Below are 17,151 nucleotides of genomic sequence, written 5' to 3'. Positions count from 1 at the left end.
AGTGTTACGGTGTCACAATGACAGTGACATCAGAGATCTGTGCATATCACTTATCTCTATACTTTATTATAGATCAGGGGTTAATTACCATTCTCTCTCTCTTTCTCTCTCGCCCTGCTAGATAATTTCTCAATGCTCTTCTATCGCTGTAGGCTGACTTTTCTTCTCTAAACAGAGAGCATGCATGTGAAATCACAAACTGTGGGCCTATTGATATCTTTTAATTTTAGATCACTGCAATGTGGTAATAAGTGTTTTATTAAGTTTAAAAAATGTGTAAGATTTTGAGCAATTTCTTTTCTATTTTCATGAATTATAGTTTTATCATTTATAAGCTATGAACTAAAGCAGAAAGAAGAGTAAATAACTAAGCAAAATTGCCATTTCATGCTTCAATTTGTACAATGTGTAAAATGATAATTAACCTATTATGCTTGGGAAAGACTAAACACAACCAGAATCTAAGTAAATTGGGAGGTAGAGTCTACAGATCACAAGTTACACAAAAAGGCTTCCAAGAGCATGTTTTATAGTTATACTGCATGCAGATGGCCATCGAAAGAGAGAGAAGCTTTGTTGAAACTGTCTGCCTGAGAGACATCGAAACTAGTGATATGGAGTCGAGAAAGAAAATGAACTTAGGACCTCTATGACAAAGCTCCCTAGCAACTTGTAAATATTGATGCAAATCTTTCCAATTGTAAAATTTTGCAATGAAAAATATCCATGCAACAGCATGCAATACTCCTTTTACTATATATATATATATATATATATATATATATATATATATATATATATATATATATATATATATATATATATATACTATATAGTGGCGAATTCTCAGGGCCAGCAAAGTCTTCTCTGCTGGCCTAACATGCCAGATAAATACATATTTTTCATCCTTTCATTCTCATTGACCTTTTTGCCTATGTATTTTTAACTGCTTTCCACTCTTAATTAATCTACAAACAAATTGAGAAAAATGAAAAGTTTATCCAGTCATAATTTATTCCTTGATGCTTACAAGCAAAGTGTGACAACTGTTTCACAAATCACACGCCTGAAGCAGCACGTGAGTTTGAGCTCCACCCCCTCAGGCCTTCAGAATTTCTACAGAATCCCTCAACAGTGCAAATGAGTGAGTAACTAAAGTCAGATTGTCAGATTCATCAGCCAATCAGATTGATTTATTTGTCTTGGTGGGTGTGATCTTCAGGATATGTCCCGGTTGAGGCCTTCTAGCTGGCCTTGAGTGACGCAATCATGCTTTAAGTGACGTAATTTGAAAGTGAGATCTTGCTGACGAGTCGGCTGTCATTGCCGCTATCGTCACTGAGAAAGAGATCCTTATGGATTTAAAAACACAAGATATTCTGCATGACTGTGTGATTGCTTAATTTATTAATCAGGACAGGAGAACTGATTTTCACTTCATGTAAATTGGTAAATGCATTTTGTATTGTTATAGCAACATCAGGAGTTTTCTAAGTGTAAATTAGGCTGCTTGAGCATTCAGTGTCGGATCAAGTTTTGAAAAGTAGTGCTGCATTCCATTCAACTCGAAAAGTCGGATTTTCCAACTTCCTACTAGGAAAAGTGCAATGGAATACATCTTGAAGTCAGAATTACAACTTGTAGGCTTGTGCAGAAATTCTCGACTCCAATTTCACCGAGATGCAGGGGCATGATGTCACACAAACATGTCGACACTCAGGGAGATATATAAAGTAAGTGATAAACATTCACTTTATTACATAATATCAATAAATGAGTTTGTTTCCACATTACATGATATTAAAGCTTGTTTAACAAACACCTGCTGCAGAAACAGGTGTATAAAACATTATAATCTCTTTTGATAATCGTACACCTGAAGCACAAATGCTAGCGCTGCAGCATTGTTTATCAGTTGGGTTGCTAGGAGATATCTCTAATGACAGTCAAACCCCTGCTAAGCTAACGGGAGCATTGCAGTTCCGAATATCAGGGAATGGAATGCATTTATGGTTGGAGATATCAAGTAGGAATATCCCTCATCCAACTTGAATGGAATGCAGCATAACCGTGTACCCTGACAAAACGAAATTTAAATCAGCCCGTCTGGCACCAACAATCATGCCACGGTCCAAATCACTGAGATCAAATTTGTTTTACAATTGCAATGAAAATTATTCAATTTCCCCCCACCCAACCCCAAGCTTTTCTGATTACCCAGAATTTTTAAAGATTACACCTATATCAGATGAGTGACATATTCAAAGTCACAGTGTGAATATATAACCTAATATTTGTAAACAGCAGGATCTTTTAAAAATACAGCCATGTCATAATTATTCAACCCCTATTGCATGTAGCTGTTTCTGAAATATGTAAGGCTACACAAGTAATTGTTTTAAAACAAAATTAAGCCATCACTCTACAATGGCACTTATTTAAGATTTCAAACTTAAGTTTAGTGTTGTAAGCAAAAAAATAAAAAATAAAATAAAAAATCTATTAAAAATAAGCTGTCACAAAAGCTAATAGAGGAGATTATTTCATTACACAAGCAAGCCCATGGCTAAAAATACCTGTGGAGTCCTGGAAGCATATGACACTTAACTGAAAATTAGATTTAGACCCATGGGTCAACAGTACGTCTGGAGTAAGAAAGGCAAGGTGATGACAAGAATTATACATCTTCACAGTCAAGCATGGAGGTGGGTCAGTCCTGTTATGGGGGTGTTTTGCGTCTGGAGGAAATGGCTATCCTGACTATGTGACTGACGCCATGGATTCTTTCAGGTATCAGGCCATTTTGGCAAAAATGTGATGCCTTCAGTGTGTAAATTGAAGCTACTGAGAAAGTCACTGGACTTTCCAGCAAGACAGTAAAACCAAGGATACATTTAAGTTGTCCAAAATGAAGTTGGCACCAGCCGTTATTCTCTCAATAACACACTGGCAACTGACTATCAACCGACAGCTGAATGTCAACACAACACTTCATATTTATGGGGGGGGGGGGGGTACAGTGTATTTTTATTGTATACAGTCTTCTTATTTTGTGTATACTGTATATTGTATATTATTAGGTGTATATTGTATATTGTGTTGTGTAACAAGATGTGTAAACTGTGTTATATGTAAATCAGATGTTTATTGTAATTGTCATACTGCTATGTTGCTTGGAACCGCACCCAAGACTTTCACCCACTGTTGCACTTGTGTATATGGTTGAGTGACAATAAAAGGATTTGATTTGATTTAATTTGAAAACTCTGGTTCAGGGATATGTCGTGAAATGTCCTTAAATGGCCCGTTCAGTCCATCATTAAAATCCCATTGCAAACCTTTGTTGGGATTTCAAGGAAGCAGTGGCAGCACAGAAACCAAATAATGTCAATGAGCTGGAAGTTTTTGCTCATGAGAAATGTGTAAAGATTCCAATAGAGAGGTGTCCGAAGCCTGAGAACACTTACCTGAAACATTTATTTGCTGTTATTAAGGATAAAGGATGCTCCACAAATGATTGACTTTGGGGGTTGAATATTTTTGACATGACATTTGTGGAGAGAATTAGTTATTTTATATTTTAAAAATTGGGTAAACTAAACTCTTTGTTCTCAAAATCACTCAGCTGTGTATTAAAAACTTATTTTGACTGTTTACTGAGGTTTTAGTTGATGTGTTTTAATTCACATCACCAGAATGTATTGCTGGCCAGGGGGGTTGAATAATTTTGATTGCAACTGTATGTATGCATATTTTATATAGTTGCATAATAGAAAAATGGGAGATTCTCATGAAACCCATCAAGAAAAGTTTATGGTCCAATTTTACTCCAAAAAAAAAAAAAAAAAAAAAAAAGAAGAAAAAAAAAAGAAATAATATAGACACAGATGCATATAGGAAATTAAACCTATTAAGATTTTTTATGATGTGACATTACTTTCATGATAGTTACGCACATTTTAACCCCCTATTCTCATTACCACAATGCAACAAATATGTTCATTATGCTATTTTCAATGTAAAAAAAAATTGCTTTATTTTTTACATTGTGAAGTATTTATACATCATAGTAGTACTTTCTTGGTACTCCCTTTACCAGTATCAAACTGTTGGACTTGTAAGTGTAAATGTAAGCTAATAGACCTGCTGCTGTCTAGTGTGTCATTATAATGATCAAACAACCATAACAAGAAAATGAGAAAACACTCAACTGCTCTTGACTGCGTAACTTAGTAGCTATTATGTCTAAACTAGTAGCTTTAAAAAGTATTAATGTATTATAATCATACAGTGAAGACCTGTAGTAATTTCATATCACATTTCATTCTGAATGTTTACTTGAATACTTGAAACTGCTGTTAAAAACTTTTAAAGCTGTTAAAAAAGCACTGTTTTCTTAATTTTTTTTTGTTCTATTGTTTTTAATCTATATCTATTCGTTGCTGTTTTTATTGTTATTTTATTACTGACTGTTTACTAGTATTGAATAATTACCTGAGAACTTGAAACAATTCTTACATAGTTAACAAATTAGTTAATGTTATTTTGTTGTGGTATTTTCATTTATTTATTTATTTTTGAAAAATTTGGAAAGCCCAATACCCAATGCACACTAGGTCCTAGTGATGGCATAGTGACTTGCCTCAATCCAGGTGGTGGTGGACCAATCTCAGTTGCCTCCGTGTCTGAGACCATCAATCCGTGCATCTTATCACGTGGCTTGTTGACCGTGTTACCGCGGAGACCTAGCGCGTGTGGAGGCTTCACGCTATTCTCGCACCCCACCCGAGAGCGAGAACTACATTATAGCGACCACAAGGAGATTAATCCACTGTGACTCTACTCACCCTAGCAACCGGGCCAATTGGTTGCGTAGGAAGCCTGACTGGAGTCACTCAGCACACCCTGGATTCGAACTTGCAACTCCAGGTGTGGTAGTCAGTGTCTTTACTTGCTGAGCTACCCAGGCCCTCCATTTGTTGTGGTATTGAAGCTGGTATCAAGAATAGTCAAATTAAATTACTGATTACTAAAATGTTGTGCATTGTGACAATGTATCATAATATACCGGGCAAGTAACTTTTTTACTCGGACAAGTGAATAACCAATTTACTTGTCCGAAGGACAAGCACTTGACAATGCTTACTGGACTCACCGAATCAGTGTTGTTCAATGTTCAAATGATAGTGTAGCTAGCTACAGATACACTTTTGCAATATTTTTTTAAACAAATGTAAAAATTAAAATGTTACTTATGTATAATACAAATATAATAAACTATATAAATAATATAGTATAAAATAATATAATATGGGGGGGAGAGTAGGCGGGGCGTTTCCCCCCGCTGCAAGAGCTGACTTTATCGTTTTCAGATATCTCAGTATCCCCTGTCCAAACTACAATGCGAAGATGCCATTTTCAAATTTATCCACTTGGGAGAGCGTTTTCAAATGTTTTCAGTTTTCAATGTCAAAAATGCCGCCTCTGTGTGACAGAAGGCCAAACGTAGAGAAAAAGATGCATTTTCAAACTAAAACGTATTAGTGTGGACATGGCTTGAGGAACTTAAAATGTTTCTAAAGTATAGCCACAAGACATAAACAATACAAATAATACATGAGTATTAACAGAATAATTAATGTAAGTGCTTTTATAAAATTATAGGCTTCACATTTATGCCTTTAAAACCTCCAAAAATTGGCCCCATTCACTTCCATTGTAAGTGCCTCACACTTCTTTTTTAAAGAAAAGGAGGTACAAGTCGAAATTATTTTTTTGTGGTAATCAACATTATGCCACAAATGCTGTCGACTGAGCTTAACTTGTATTGAACCCGGAATATTCCTTTAATGGTCTTTAATTTAGGCTTCATTCTCTTTTTGTAAAAAATAATTTCATGTGTATTTTGTATTGATTTGGGCTTAAATATGACCAGGACATTGTCTTGACAGGTATTATGAGAATTACCCAAATAGTCTTGAGAGCCAGCAAGAGTAAAGTTTGAAAGCTAAATCTTACATACTGTACATAGGAGTGTTTATGGAGTGGCGCACAAAATGACATTGAAATAAGGCTACATTTCTAAGGAGTTCTTGGAAATTTTGAGGCATAGGCTATTTGGCGATGAAAGCCTGGCTGAGATACAGTCCATTACACGTAAATAAACAGAACCAAAATAACAACAAAACTGTGAAAAACTCTCCGCATCCACATTGCTGTGATAGTCAACAACAGACTTCGGCTCATCACTTGCCATCTTGTATGGAGACGTTCAGAGGCAGATGAGTAACACATAATTCTATTCACACTGATGGCACCAGTACAGAGGTTGCCATAAGAGATGGCAAGGGGTCAAAGGGCTGTGTGAGTTTCCTGCAAGGCACATACAGTATCCCTCCCCCTTTTTCCTCTGCTCTTGCTCTCTTTGTAACCAGAGGACATGGAAAACAGGATGCAACAGGATGCAAAGAGGCCACTGCCGTTGGTGCTTCAAAGGCCAACATTTTACTGTGCTTCTAGAATATTCAAATAAGTGTTCAAATATGAAACAGCTGGGGGGAAAGCTAAACGTTTTTAGTCTGTGTGTAAGATTTAGTTGGTAACTTATTGCTGGCAAGTTTCATCAAGTATGATTTTCTTTTCACACACCAAAATCGTGATGAGCTTTAATTTCAGAATGACATCATTTGAAAGATGATTTGTTCCTATGAGGGAGCCATTAAATATGATGCGCATGCGCGAAGACAGCAGTTTAAAGGTATCCAAGTGTAGAAAGCATCATCTCATATAAAATAATTGAGAAAGACTATAAAATAACGTTAAATTGAGCCATAATTTCCACTACTTCTGAGCACAATAGTTGAACTATTTTAACAGGATCCCTTCAGTCGACTTTAAATGACATGTAGACTTTATTGCCTCTCTGGAAACTTTGACACTTCTTCCTCAACTTATCATATTAAAGTAAGTTCTCAGTGAAAATAGTGACATTTACATCAATACAACTTTAATACAACCTGCTATAAATGTTTCAATGCAATATAACTATGCCGGATAGACACGAAGCTCTTTGAAGAGCAAATATAGTAAAATGTTCCTTCCTATTCAAACGTCACAATGAAACCCCGATTATTTAAACAGAATGTTACTAGTTATTGAAAGAAATGACATGAGAAATGTACCTGACAGGTGTTAATAGCGACACATTCATTAGCAGCATGCTAGCTCGCCACTCTTTAAGCTATTAAACACAAATTAACATAAACAACACAGACATACCTGACAAATATATTACATCCACATAATAAACCATAGTCATGAAAGTCACTCACAGTATGTGTAAGTCCTGTAAAAGCAGCGACAATGTCCCGGTTGGCGGTGACAGATTCCCTCGATGTTTATTTAATTTTCCCTTTTCCAAAGCTGCCGCTGTCCTTCCTCTCAGTGTCCGACTCCAGACTGAAGTCCACAGGAATAACAGCGACCTCAGCGGCGACACAGAAGCTGTGACACGCACTGGCTTTGTGTCAAAACATAGCGAGCTGCCTGCCTACCTAGTGAGCGTTCGGCGTGAAGCGTTTTTAGGCATCATATGACGTCTAAGTAGGAAGCTCACTGTGTTTTGAGGCACAGCCACTACTTTCGTTCTAATGGCCTCAGGAAAATGACTTTTGACATACAACGTTTGTTTACTAAAAGCAGAGTAGTCCCAATACTGACGTTATAAAATACCAGAGATGAAATTATATGTCATAAGCAACTGGACTGAACTGGAAATAGTTTCCTTAAGTGGTTATTTTGAATTTTTTAATATTTGTATATGGCAGGGCCGTAACCACAATTGACAATGAGTGGGACATGTCCCCCCTAATAATCAGGTATGGCCAAATTGTTGATAATAACTGATATTCTTGTTGCTGTTCTGCTGTAGGATGGACCACTGTTTTAATATCAAAGAAGGCGGGACTCACTTTTCATAGAAACTAAGCAGGATCCTTAAATGAAAGGATGTCTTAAAATTTTACTTGACATTCTCTTCGAAAAAGACCCATAAAACTCAAAGTAGGAGTTAGTTAGTTCACCCTCAGATTTGAACTAAAACATGGTAAGACCTGTGACTTTGACTCCATTCTGTTTTTAGGTTGTGGAAAGTGTCATATATATTTAATGAAAATATTATTTTCAAATAATTTACAGTAAGTGTGAGTTTTTCTAACATTTTCTTTGACTTTATTTATTCTATTTTCTTTTTGTTTTATCTATAGGCTATTATTCATTGTATATTTACACAATAAGACAAAAGTCCTTCCTGGGGTAGAGAGAGTGAGTAAATCTAAAAAGGGTTACAGAGTTTGGCAATAACATTGATTAACTGATTAATCTCTCTATTACAATACGTACATTTCTTAATTCTTGCCATATTATATATTTCAGGCTATTAGGTGATTTCCTAATTTTTTGTGCACTGCACGACTCTAGTTTGTGGCAAAGAATATGTGAGATGTGGGCATTACCTGTTATTTATATACATTAATTATATGTTCGTTGAATATACTGTGTGAACAGTGTATATTTTAAAACAAATTTTTATTAAAAATATTTTTTGCCCATTTTTTCACATTTAGAGCCTTTATTTCAAAAGTTATTTCATTCAGCACCTTCACTATTTTAAGTAAATGCTTTGTCAAATACAGAGAAATCCCTTACGATTTTATTGTTGATAAAGTTTTAGTGATACGTCGAAAGGCGTCATTTGAGGGATGTGAAGAAAGTCAAGAGCTGGCTATTGGAATGTCATGGTTACTAAAAGGTGTGCAACTGATACAAACTGGAGATTCATTAATTTTTTAAGGGCTTGTAATTCAAAACTTTTAGAAGTATTCCTAAATTGAAATCCAATACCTCATTGAAAGCAGACTTTGCGTTTGCAAATCTAATTAGGACACCTGATATTGTTTCTACGCAGAACTGTATCAAATTTCTGAGCAAAACAGTTATAAGAGGAGAAAAAACTCTGTTTTAAGTTTAAGGATTAGACCATGCCCCTTTTTTCCATTTTGTACAGCTTCATCCTGAAACGTTGCTGGGGCTGTTTATACAGGTTAACTAGTCTACTAGCTTGAGTTGTAGGTCAGCCAGACATAAATATTTTACAAATGACACCTTTTTTTACATGCTAATATTGAACATTGGTTCTTTCAGCAAGAATTATTCAAGTAGCATAAACTGTTTTTAAATGATTGAACAATTTAGACTGAGTAGATTAAGACAAGAGTACAGTTATGTGTCTCTCACCTGGTGTCTCTGTACAAACACCATTAATTAGATATAATGCCACACTGACTTTGCATTTCCCAAGAGCACTAAATAGATAAAAACAATTGCACAAGGTGCGCCAGAGCACAAATACCATAAACAAAACAGCAGGAAACACATAAAGGAGGAAAGAATTGCTTTATTTCCAGACACTATTATTCGTGCCAAATGACATTACCTATGAATGTTTCTTAAAAAACTGAGCCTAATGCGCTTTCAGAATGAACAAGAGGGATACACAAGCACATATAAAGTACATTCTGGTTCTTGGCCATAGAGTTACATTAAAGTATAATGCAGAACTGATTAAGATCACGATCAGTCAATAATTAGAGACTGCACCTATTCCAGAAGGGACACTGTGAAATTAGAATAAATGAAACAAAAACAAAAAAACAGAATAAATAATCAGAAGTTGACCACAGGTTCCATAGAGAATTGAAAATAAATACAGCACAAATATATTTGCACTATAAATAAAGTACTTAAATGTCTTAAGGACAACTGGCATAATGTTTTGGAGGACAATAGTTTTGTAATCTTTTTCAGTATCCAATCGGTACTTCAATACTAGAAAATTCAGAAGTCAAAAGGAACCAATAAGTACTAATCAAACAGCAAGTTTAGCATTCAGGTTTGCCCTTTGAAATATCCTCAGTGGTACCATCAACAATGGAAACCAATCCCTCTTAAACATTTAAGCTTAAATTACAACACATTCCATATGCTGCATAGCCTGATAGCAGATGGGTAATTCAAAGCACTGAACTAAGGGGCTAGTACATGATCCATTTAAAGTCTCATTAGCCCTTACACTTTACAATAAAATAAGATAAAAGAAGATGCTCGTATGGAGAACGCAGCAAAGATGCATGAGAGGTTGAAAAAGGTCAATCACAGGTAGTCCAACAGTATGTTTCCCCTGATATTTTTTATCTTTCTCAGAGAAAGCTATACGAGAAAAAACTGAATCTTATTTTTCTTTATTCTGGCACCCATTGATTCAGCTGACAAAGCAGTAGTGTAACTACCGGCAGTGCAGGAAGGGCAACCGCTCTCATCACAGACATTACCTTAGTAGTTCGTATGTTAATGTAATCTTGTATAGAAGAGGTAAACATATTTGGCTTGCTGTCCGTGTACTGGAGGGCTCGGAGCTCGAGACTCGACTCGAGTCCTGATTAACCCCCAGAAAGGCATTAAGTTAAAAGATCAGTACCATGACAATGGCAGGAAATATTTAGGACAGCGAGCCGGCAACAATTCTATATGGTAAATTGGCTTAGCGGATACTTCTGAAAATGTGTTCTTCCCTCCCAAAAAGCTATATAGACGGAGCGCTGTATGCATTTGCTTGAAGGTACGTTCTTGTACAATAGTTGGTTGAGAGGGGCTACACTGTGATTCAAATGGGAGACCTCCACTCAGCATAGAAGTGGATGGGCTCACAGCATTCGAACGGGGAAGGTGAGAACGAGAGTTGGCTCACGGTGCGATTCGAACAGGAGGACTCTGGTTTTATATATATATATATATATATATACAGTTGAAGTCAGAAGTTTACATACACTTAGGTTGAAATCATTAAAACTAATTTTTTAACCACTCCACAGATTTAAAGAGCACTTATTATGGTTTTTCAAATATTACCTTTCATGTAGTGTGTTATATAGCTGTTTGTGAATGTAAAAAAGTCAGCAAAGTTTCAAAAATCAAAGTGCACGACAAATGTGCACTTATTTGACTCCCAAAAGAAGTCAAATCTGAACGATTCGTTAGTAATTCCAGACTTACTTCCTGTACTAACCTATGTAATTTGGTAACAAAAAATCCGCCTCTGGTCTTCATTGGCTGCTCGCAAACAGCTTTGACCCGCCCTCAAACACTACACTAAGCGGTAGATCAGTCACAACAGACTGGGACATCTGACCAATCAGAGCAGAGTAGGCTCTCTGAAAGGAGGAGTTTAGAATGAATCCTTTAGAACAGATCATTGAACGAGTTGTTTTTGACACTGGTTAAAAAAGGTAATGCTGCAATTTAAATTATGAGCAAATTAAAGTGTTTTTTGACCTTGGATGCATGTAAATTTATTGTATGAAACCTTTAAAACAAAATTAGGCACGTTTAAAAACATAATAGGTGCTCTTTAATATTAGCAAACTATAGTTTTGGCAAGTTGTTTAGGACATCTACTTTGTACATGACACGAGTAATTTTTCCAACAATTGTTTACAGACAGATTGTTTCACTTTTAATTGACTATATCACAATTCCAGTGGGTCAGAAGTTTACATACACTAAGTTAACTGTGCCTTTATGTGAGATGTGAGATGATGGGTAATATGTCAACAATTTCATGATTTCAAAACATAAAAAAGACTTCCTGTCTGTTCTATCTGTCTGAAAACTTCCGGTAGTGAACACTGGTGTGTTTGTCTGCCGTTGCACTCAGGGTTCTTTTCAATGTTTTTAGATGCTTTTGTTTTAGTGGCCTTTTGTATGAGCGACCTCAGGAAATCGAGTTTTATGCTTCTCTTTTATGGACAATCTTATGGACTATTGACTTTATAGTTTGTTAGAAATCTATGCTACACCTCACGTCTGACTGGATTACCTCAAAGGAAATAAACACCACTGCGCTCACTGATGGTCTTCGCTGGGACTGCTACGTGCAGTCTTAAATAGGCTGCTTGATTCCCTGTCCATTGTCGACATCCAGTGGGGCTGGAGCCTGTTGGAGTTTTGCTGTTGGCCCTCGCCAATTTCAGTGGAGAGCTCCCTGCTTGTTTGCAAGTTCATGCAATAATTTTTCTTCTGATATGCTTTTATTCTACTCATCTCTGGATTTCTTGAATTCCTCGGCCCGCCTGTCAGATGGAGTTTATAACTATTGCGTGGCTCTTGGAATTGCACGTCGCCCCGGTATGTCCATCAAGGTTCACGCTGACATCACTGCAGATTACCGACTGATTCCTCTGACAACCACCACATACCAGCCATCTGGTCTTCACGCCATCTCCCTCCGACTGGTGAAAGTGATGTAAAGCGGGGAGTCAATTTTGATAATCTCAGCTTGCTGAAACGCCATCTTTTATTTCACCGCAAAACACAGATGTTGCCACTATTAAGATGGCCCTCATTAATGCATGTTCAATATCGAACAAGTCTTTTATTCTGAATGACTTTTTTATATCACGATCATTGGACTTTTTATTCATCACTGAGACCTGGCTGAATCCTGGAGAACAAACGGCCCTGGGGGATCTAACACCGCCAGGCTCTAACTTTTTTAATTCCCCACGGACTTCAGGGCAAGGAGGTGGTGTTGCCACTGTTTTTAGAAACTCTTTTAAATGCAGAACACTACCTATGGACATGTATTCTAATTTCGAGGTCCATCTATTAAAGATTGACATCCTGGGTCCTGCTTTCTGTGCACTTGTGTACAGACCTCCCAGATTTAAGCAATTCATCCAACAATTTTTGGAATTTCTCTCTGGACTGGTGTCTTGTGGTGACAGACTCCTGATTCTTGGGGATTTTAATATTCATATATGCTGTCCATCAAAACCTCTGGTAAACTAATTTATCTCCCTCACTGAATCTTTAAATTTTGTACGATGAGTCACTGGACCTATTCACAATATGGGTTATACATTAGACCTTGTGTTATCTTATGGTATTTCTGTATCCAACTTAGAGGTCTTAGATATTGGCATTTCTGAACATTATTCAATAATGTTTGAGTCTGTCTCTACCTGTTCGCTCCCTACTTTTTCTCAGCCCTTACGTCACTCCCGGTCCATTCACTCATCTACTGCCAATCTGTTTTCAGAATTTTATATAACTCTTTTCACAGATGATGTCTTAGCTGGACCTGACATTGAATGATTGGTTGAAGCTTTTAATAAATCTTGTACTTTTACAAGCCAAGGAGAGTAAAGGGTGTTTCACAGCTTTGGTTAAATGACGTCACCCACGCTCTCAGACAAGAGTGCAGAAAAGCAGAGCACAAATGGAAACAAGACAAGCTTCAGGTCTCTCATGACATTTTAAAGGAGCGTTTAACTAACTATCAGAGAGCTGTAAAGGAATCGAAAGCTAAGTTTTTCTCTACATTATCTCTGAAAATGCAAATCGACCAAAGGTATTGTTCAAAACAATTGATTCTTTTTTGAACCCAATTAAAAATGTTTTTCTGGATGCCACCCAAGAGACCTGTGAAACATTTTTAAACTTCTTTACTCACAAAATTGAGCAGATTAAAGGTACAATTGTGCCTGTACAATTTGATCAACCACTAATTCCTTCCCTGTCCAGCTCCCTGACTCACTTTGAACCAGTTACGTCAGCACAGTTAGCAGATGTAGTTTCTAAGATGATGTGTTCCAGTTACAAGCTGGATATTCTTTCTCCACGCCTTCTTAAAGAAGTTTTCACGACTATCAGTTCTAGTGTGACAGCTATAATTAACAACTCATTAGCAAGTGGAGTTGTTCCAAGTAGTTTTAAACATGCAATTCTTCATCCTTTGTTAAAAAAACATATATATATATATATATATATATATATATATTTTGGATCTGGCAATACACAGCAATTACAGACCAATCTCCAAACTTTTCATTTCCAAGATTTTGGAGAGAGTTGTTTATTCGCAGCTCTACACCTATCTAAATACATTTAACATTTTAGATACATTTCAGTCTGGTTTCAGACACTTGCACAGCACTGAAACTGCATTGTTGAAGGTCACTAATGATATTTTACTCTCCATGGATTCAAGTTCACCTGTCGTCTTAGTTTTATTAGATCTCAGTGCCGCGTTCGACACTATCAACCATAATATTCTTCTCAATCATCTAGAATGTATGGGTCCAGGGTATGGCCCTCCAGTGGTTTTCATCCTATCTAAAAGAAAGGACGTTCTCTGTAAATGTAGGTAATTTTTCTTCTGTATCGGTTCAATTACAGTGTGGTGTCCCTCAAGGGTCAATTTTAGGACCCTTGTAATTTTCCCTGTATATGCTTCCTATGAGCTCTATTTTTCAGAATTGCAGCATATCATATCACTGTTATGCTGACAATTCCCAATTTTATTTCCCAGTGAGTGTAGACTAGAATTGTTCATCTGAGAATGCCCTAAATTGCTTCAAAGATATTAAACATTGGCTGGCAAACAATTTCTTACAATTAAATGAAAACAAAGCCAAAGTTCTGATTTTAGGTTCCTCCATGTCCTCCTTACCTGGCCTGATTGCCCAGTTAGGTCGTCCAAAGTACAAGATCATGTAAGGAGTTTTGGAGCGATTTTAGACTCCTTATTACTTTTCAATAAGCAGATGCTTATTAAACAGCTGTTGTCAAGGGTAGCTTTTTACACCTGAGATCTATCGCTAAAATAAAAAAATGTATTTTCCATAAAGACTTGGAAATTGTGATCCACTCACTTAATACATCAGGGTTAGACTATTGTAACTCATTGTACATTGGTCTGCCCCAAACTGCATTATGCCGCCTACGGCTAGTTCAAAACGTGGCAGCTAGGCTTTTAACAGGGTCAAGAAAGAGGGATCACATTTCCCCGGTTTTAGCATCTCTACACTGGCTTCCTGTGAAATTCAGGGTCGATTTTAAATTTCTGATTTTTGTCTACAAGGCACTATCTGGTCTCACGCCTGAATATATTAGTGACCTTCTACACCCTTACTCCCCCACTAGAGCACTCAGGTCTTCTGATCAACTTCTGTTGAAGGTTCCTCATTGCCACTATAGATCTAAGGGTGACCCTGCCTTTTCTGTGATAGGTCCTAATCTATGGAATAGTCTCCCTTTCCATGAGAGGTCAGCTTCATCATTAGCCATCTTCTTTAAAATCATATTTTTATTCTGTAGCTTTTGAATAGATCATTGAATAGCTTGAAATCAATAAACATGATGTTGTATTTAAATGTTTTTATTTATTTTATTATGTTTTATATTAAACTTTAAATCAGTCTGTTTTTATATCACTCTGTAATTTTGTTTGTTCGATCTGTAAAGCACTTTGGGTCAACTCCTGTTGTTTTTAAATGTGCTCTATAAATAAAGGTTAACTTGACTTGACTTGACTTTAAGCAGCTTTCAAAATTGACAATTAGTCAATTAGCTTCTGATAGGAGGTGTACTGAATTGGAGTGTACCTGTGGATGTATTTTAAGGCCGACCTTTAAACTCAGTGCCTCTTTGCTTGACATCATGTGAAAATCAAAAGAAATCAGCCAAGACCTCAGAAAAAAATTGTGGACCTCCACAAGTCAATTTTCAAATGCCTGAAGGTACCACGTTCATCTGTACAAACAATAGTATGCAAGTATAAACACCATGGGACCACGTGGCCATCATACCGCTCAGGAAGGAGACGCATTCTGTCTCCTAGAGATGAACGTAGTTTGGGGCGAAAAGTGTAAATCAATCCCAGAACAACAGCAAAGGACCTTGTGAAGATGCTGGAGGAAACAGATAGACAAGTATCTATATCCACAGTAAAACAAGTCCTATATTGACATAACCTGAAAGACTGCTCAGCAAGGAAGAAGCCACTGCTCCAGAACTGCCATAAAAAAAGCCAGACTACAGTTTGCAAGTGCACAAGGGGACAAAGATCTTACTTTTGGAGAAATGTCCTCTGGTCTAATGAAACAATAATTGAACTGTTTGGCTATTATGACCATCATTATGTTTGGAGGAAAAAGGGTGAGGCTTGCAAGCCGAAGAACACCATCCCAACCGTGAAGCATGGGGGTGGCAGCATCATGTTGTGTGGGTGCTTTGCTGCAAAAGGGACTGGTGCACTTCACAAAATAGATGGCATCATGAGGAAGGAAAATTATGTGGGTATACTGTAGCAACATCTCAAGACATTAGCCAGGAATTTAAAGCTCGGTTGCAAATGGGTCTTCCAAATGGACAATGACCCCAAGCATACCTTCAAAGTTGTGGCAAACTGGCAAGTCAAGGTATTGGAGTGGCCATCACAAAGCCCTGACCTCAATCCGATAGAAAATTTGTGGGCAGAACTGAAAAAGCATGTGTAAGCAAGGTGGCCTACAAACCTGACTCAGTTACACCAGTTCTGTCTGGAGGTATGAGCCAAAATTCCAGCAGCTTATTGTGAGAAGCTTGTGGAAGACTACACAAAATGTTTGACCCAAGTTAAACAATTTAAAGGCAATGCTACCAAATACTAACAAAGTGGATGTAAACTTCTGACCCACTGGGAATGTGATGAAAGAAATAAAAGCTGAAATAAATAATTTTCTCTACTAATATTCTGACATTTCACATTCTTAAAATAAAGTAGTGATCCTAACTGACCTAAGACAGGGAATGTTTTCTACGATTAAATGTCAGGAATTGTGAAAAACTGTGTTTAAATGTATTTGGGTAAGGTGTATGTAAACTTCTGACTTCAACTGTAAAAATCAAACCATTTGTTCTCTGTGGAGCCTGAGTATGAATCGTTTGATTTGCCCCTCTTCTTCTTCACTGACCTCCGGGAAAACCAGTTTTTCAGGTCTATGCTGGGATGGAAAGTTTGTGGTGGGTCCTAAATAAAAAAGTAAGAACTGAGCTTTCAAATACAGGAAAACCCCACACATTTCAAAGTAAACATTTCAACAGATGTTCCGCAGTTACATACAGTACCTTGAGGAAGCTCTCCACATACTGTAGGAGGTAGATGCCACAGTCTGTATAGTTCTCCTGCTGTGGAACATGAGGACTCCATCCATCCATCACTCCCTTTCCAAAACTTTGCAGGTAGCCCATTTTGACCCTCCATTCCTCTTGCAA

General features: G+C 37.0%; 2 protein-coding genes across 4 annotated transcripts in view; both read right to left on the bottom strand.

Annotated features, from left to right (window-relative positions):
* The window catches only part of LOC127455029 (unconventional myosin-VI), a 103,215-nt gene extending 95,751 nt beyond the window's left edge, over positions 1-7,464 (bottom strand). For all 3 annotated transcript variants that reach the window (XR_007899620.1, XM_051722560.1, XM_051722562.1), the window contains exon 1: positions 7,332-7,464. The gene's annotated coding sequence lies outside the window, so the exon portion shown is untranslated. The remainder of the gene's footprint in view (positions 1-7,331) is intronic.
* colec11 (collectin sub-family member 11) overlaps positions 1-17,151 on the bottom strand; it is a 284,310-nt gene that overhangs the window by 258,339 nt on the left and 8,820 nt on the right. The window lies entirely within an intron of this gene.

Source organism: Myxocyprinus asiaticus, chromosome 17 (genome assembly GCF_019703515.2).
Source record: "Myxocyprinus asiaticus isolate MX2 ecotype Aquarium Trade chromosome 17, UBuf_Myxa_2, whole genome shotgun sequence".
Taxonomy (NCBI): Eukaryota; Metazoa; Chordata; class Actinopteri; order Cypriniformes; family Catostomidae; genus Myxocyprinus; species Myxocyprinus asiaticus.
The sequence above is the reverse complement of the archived record's forward strand: the minus strand, read 5'-3'. Positions and strand labels throughout refer to the sequence as shown.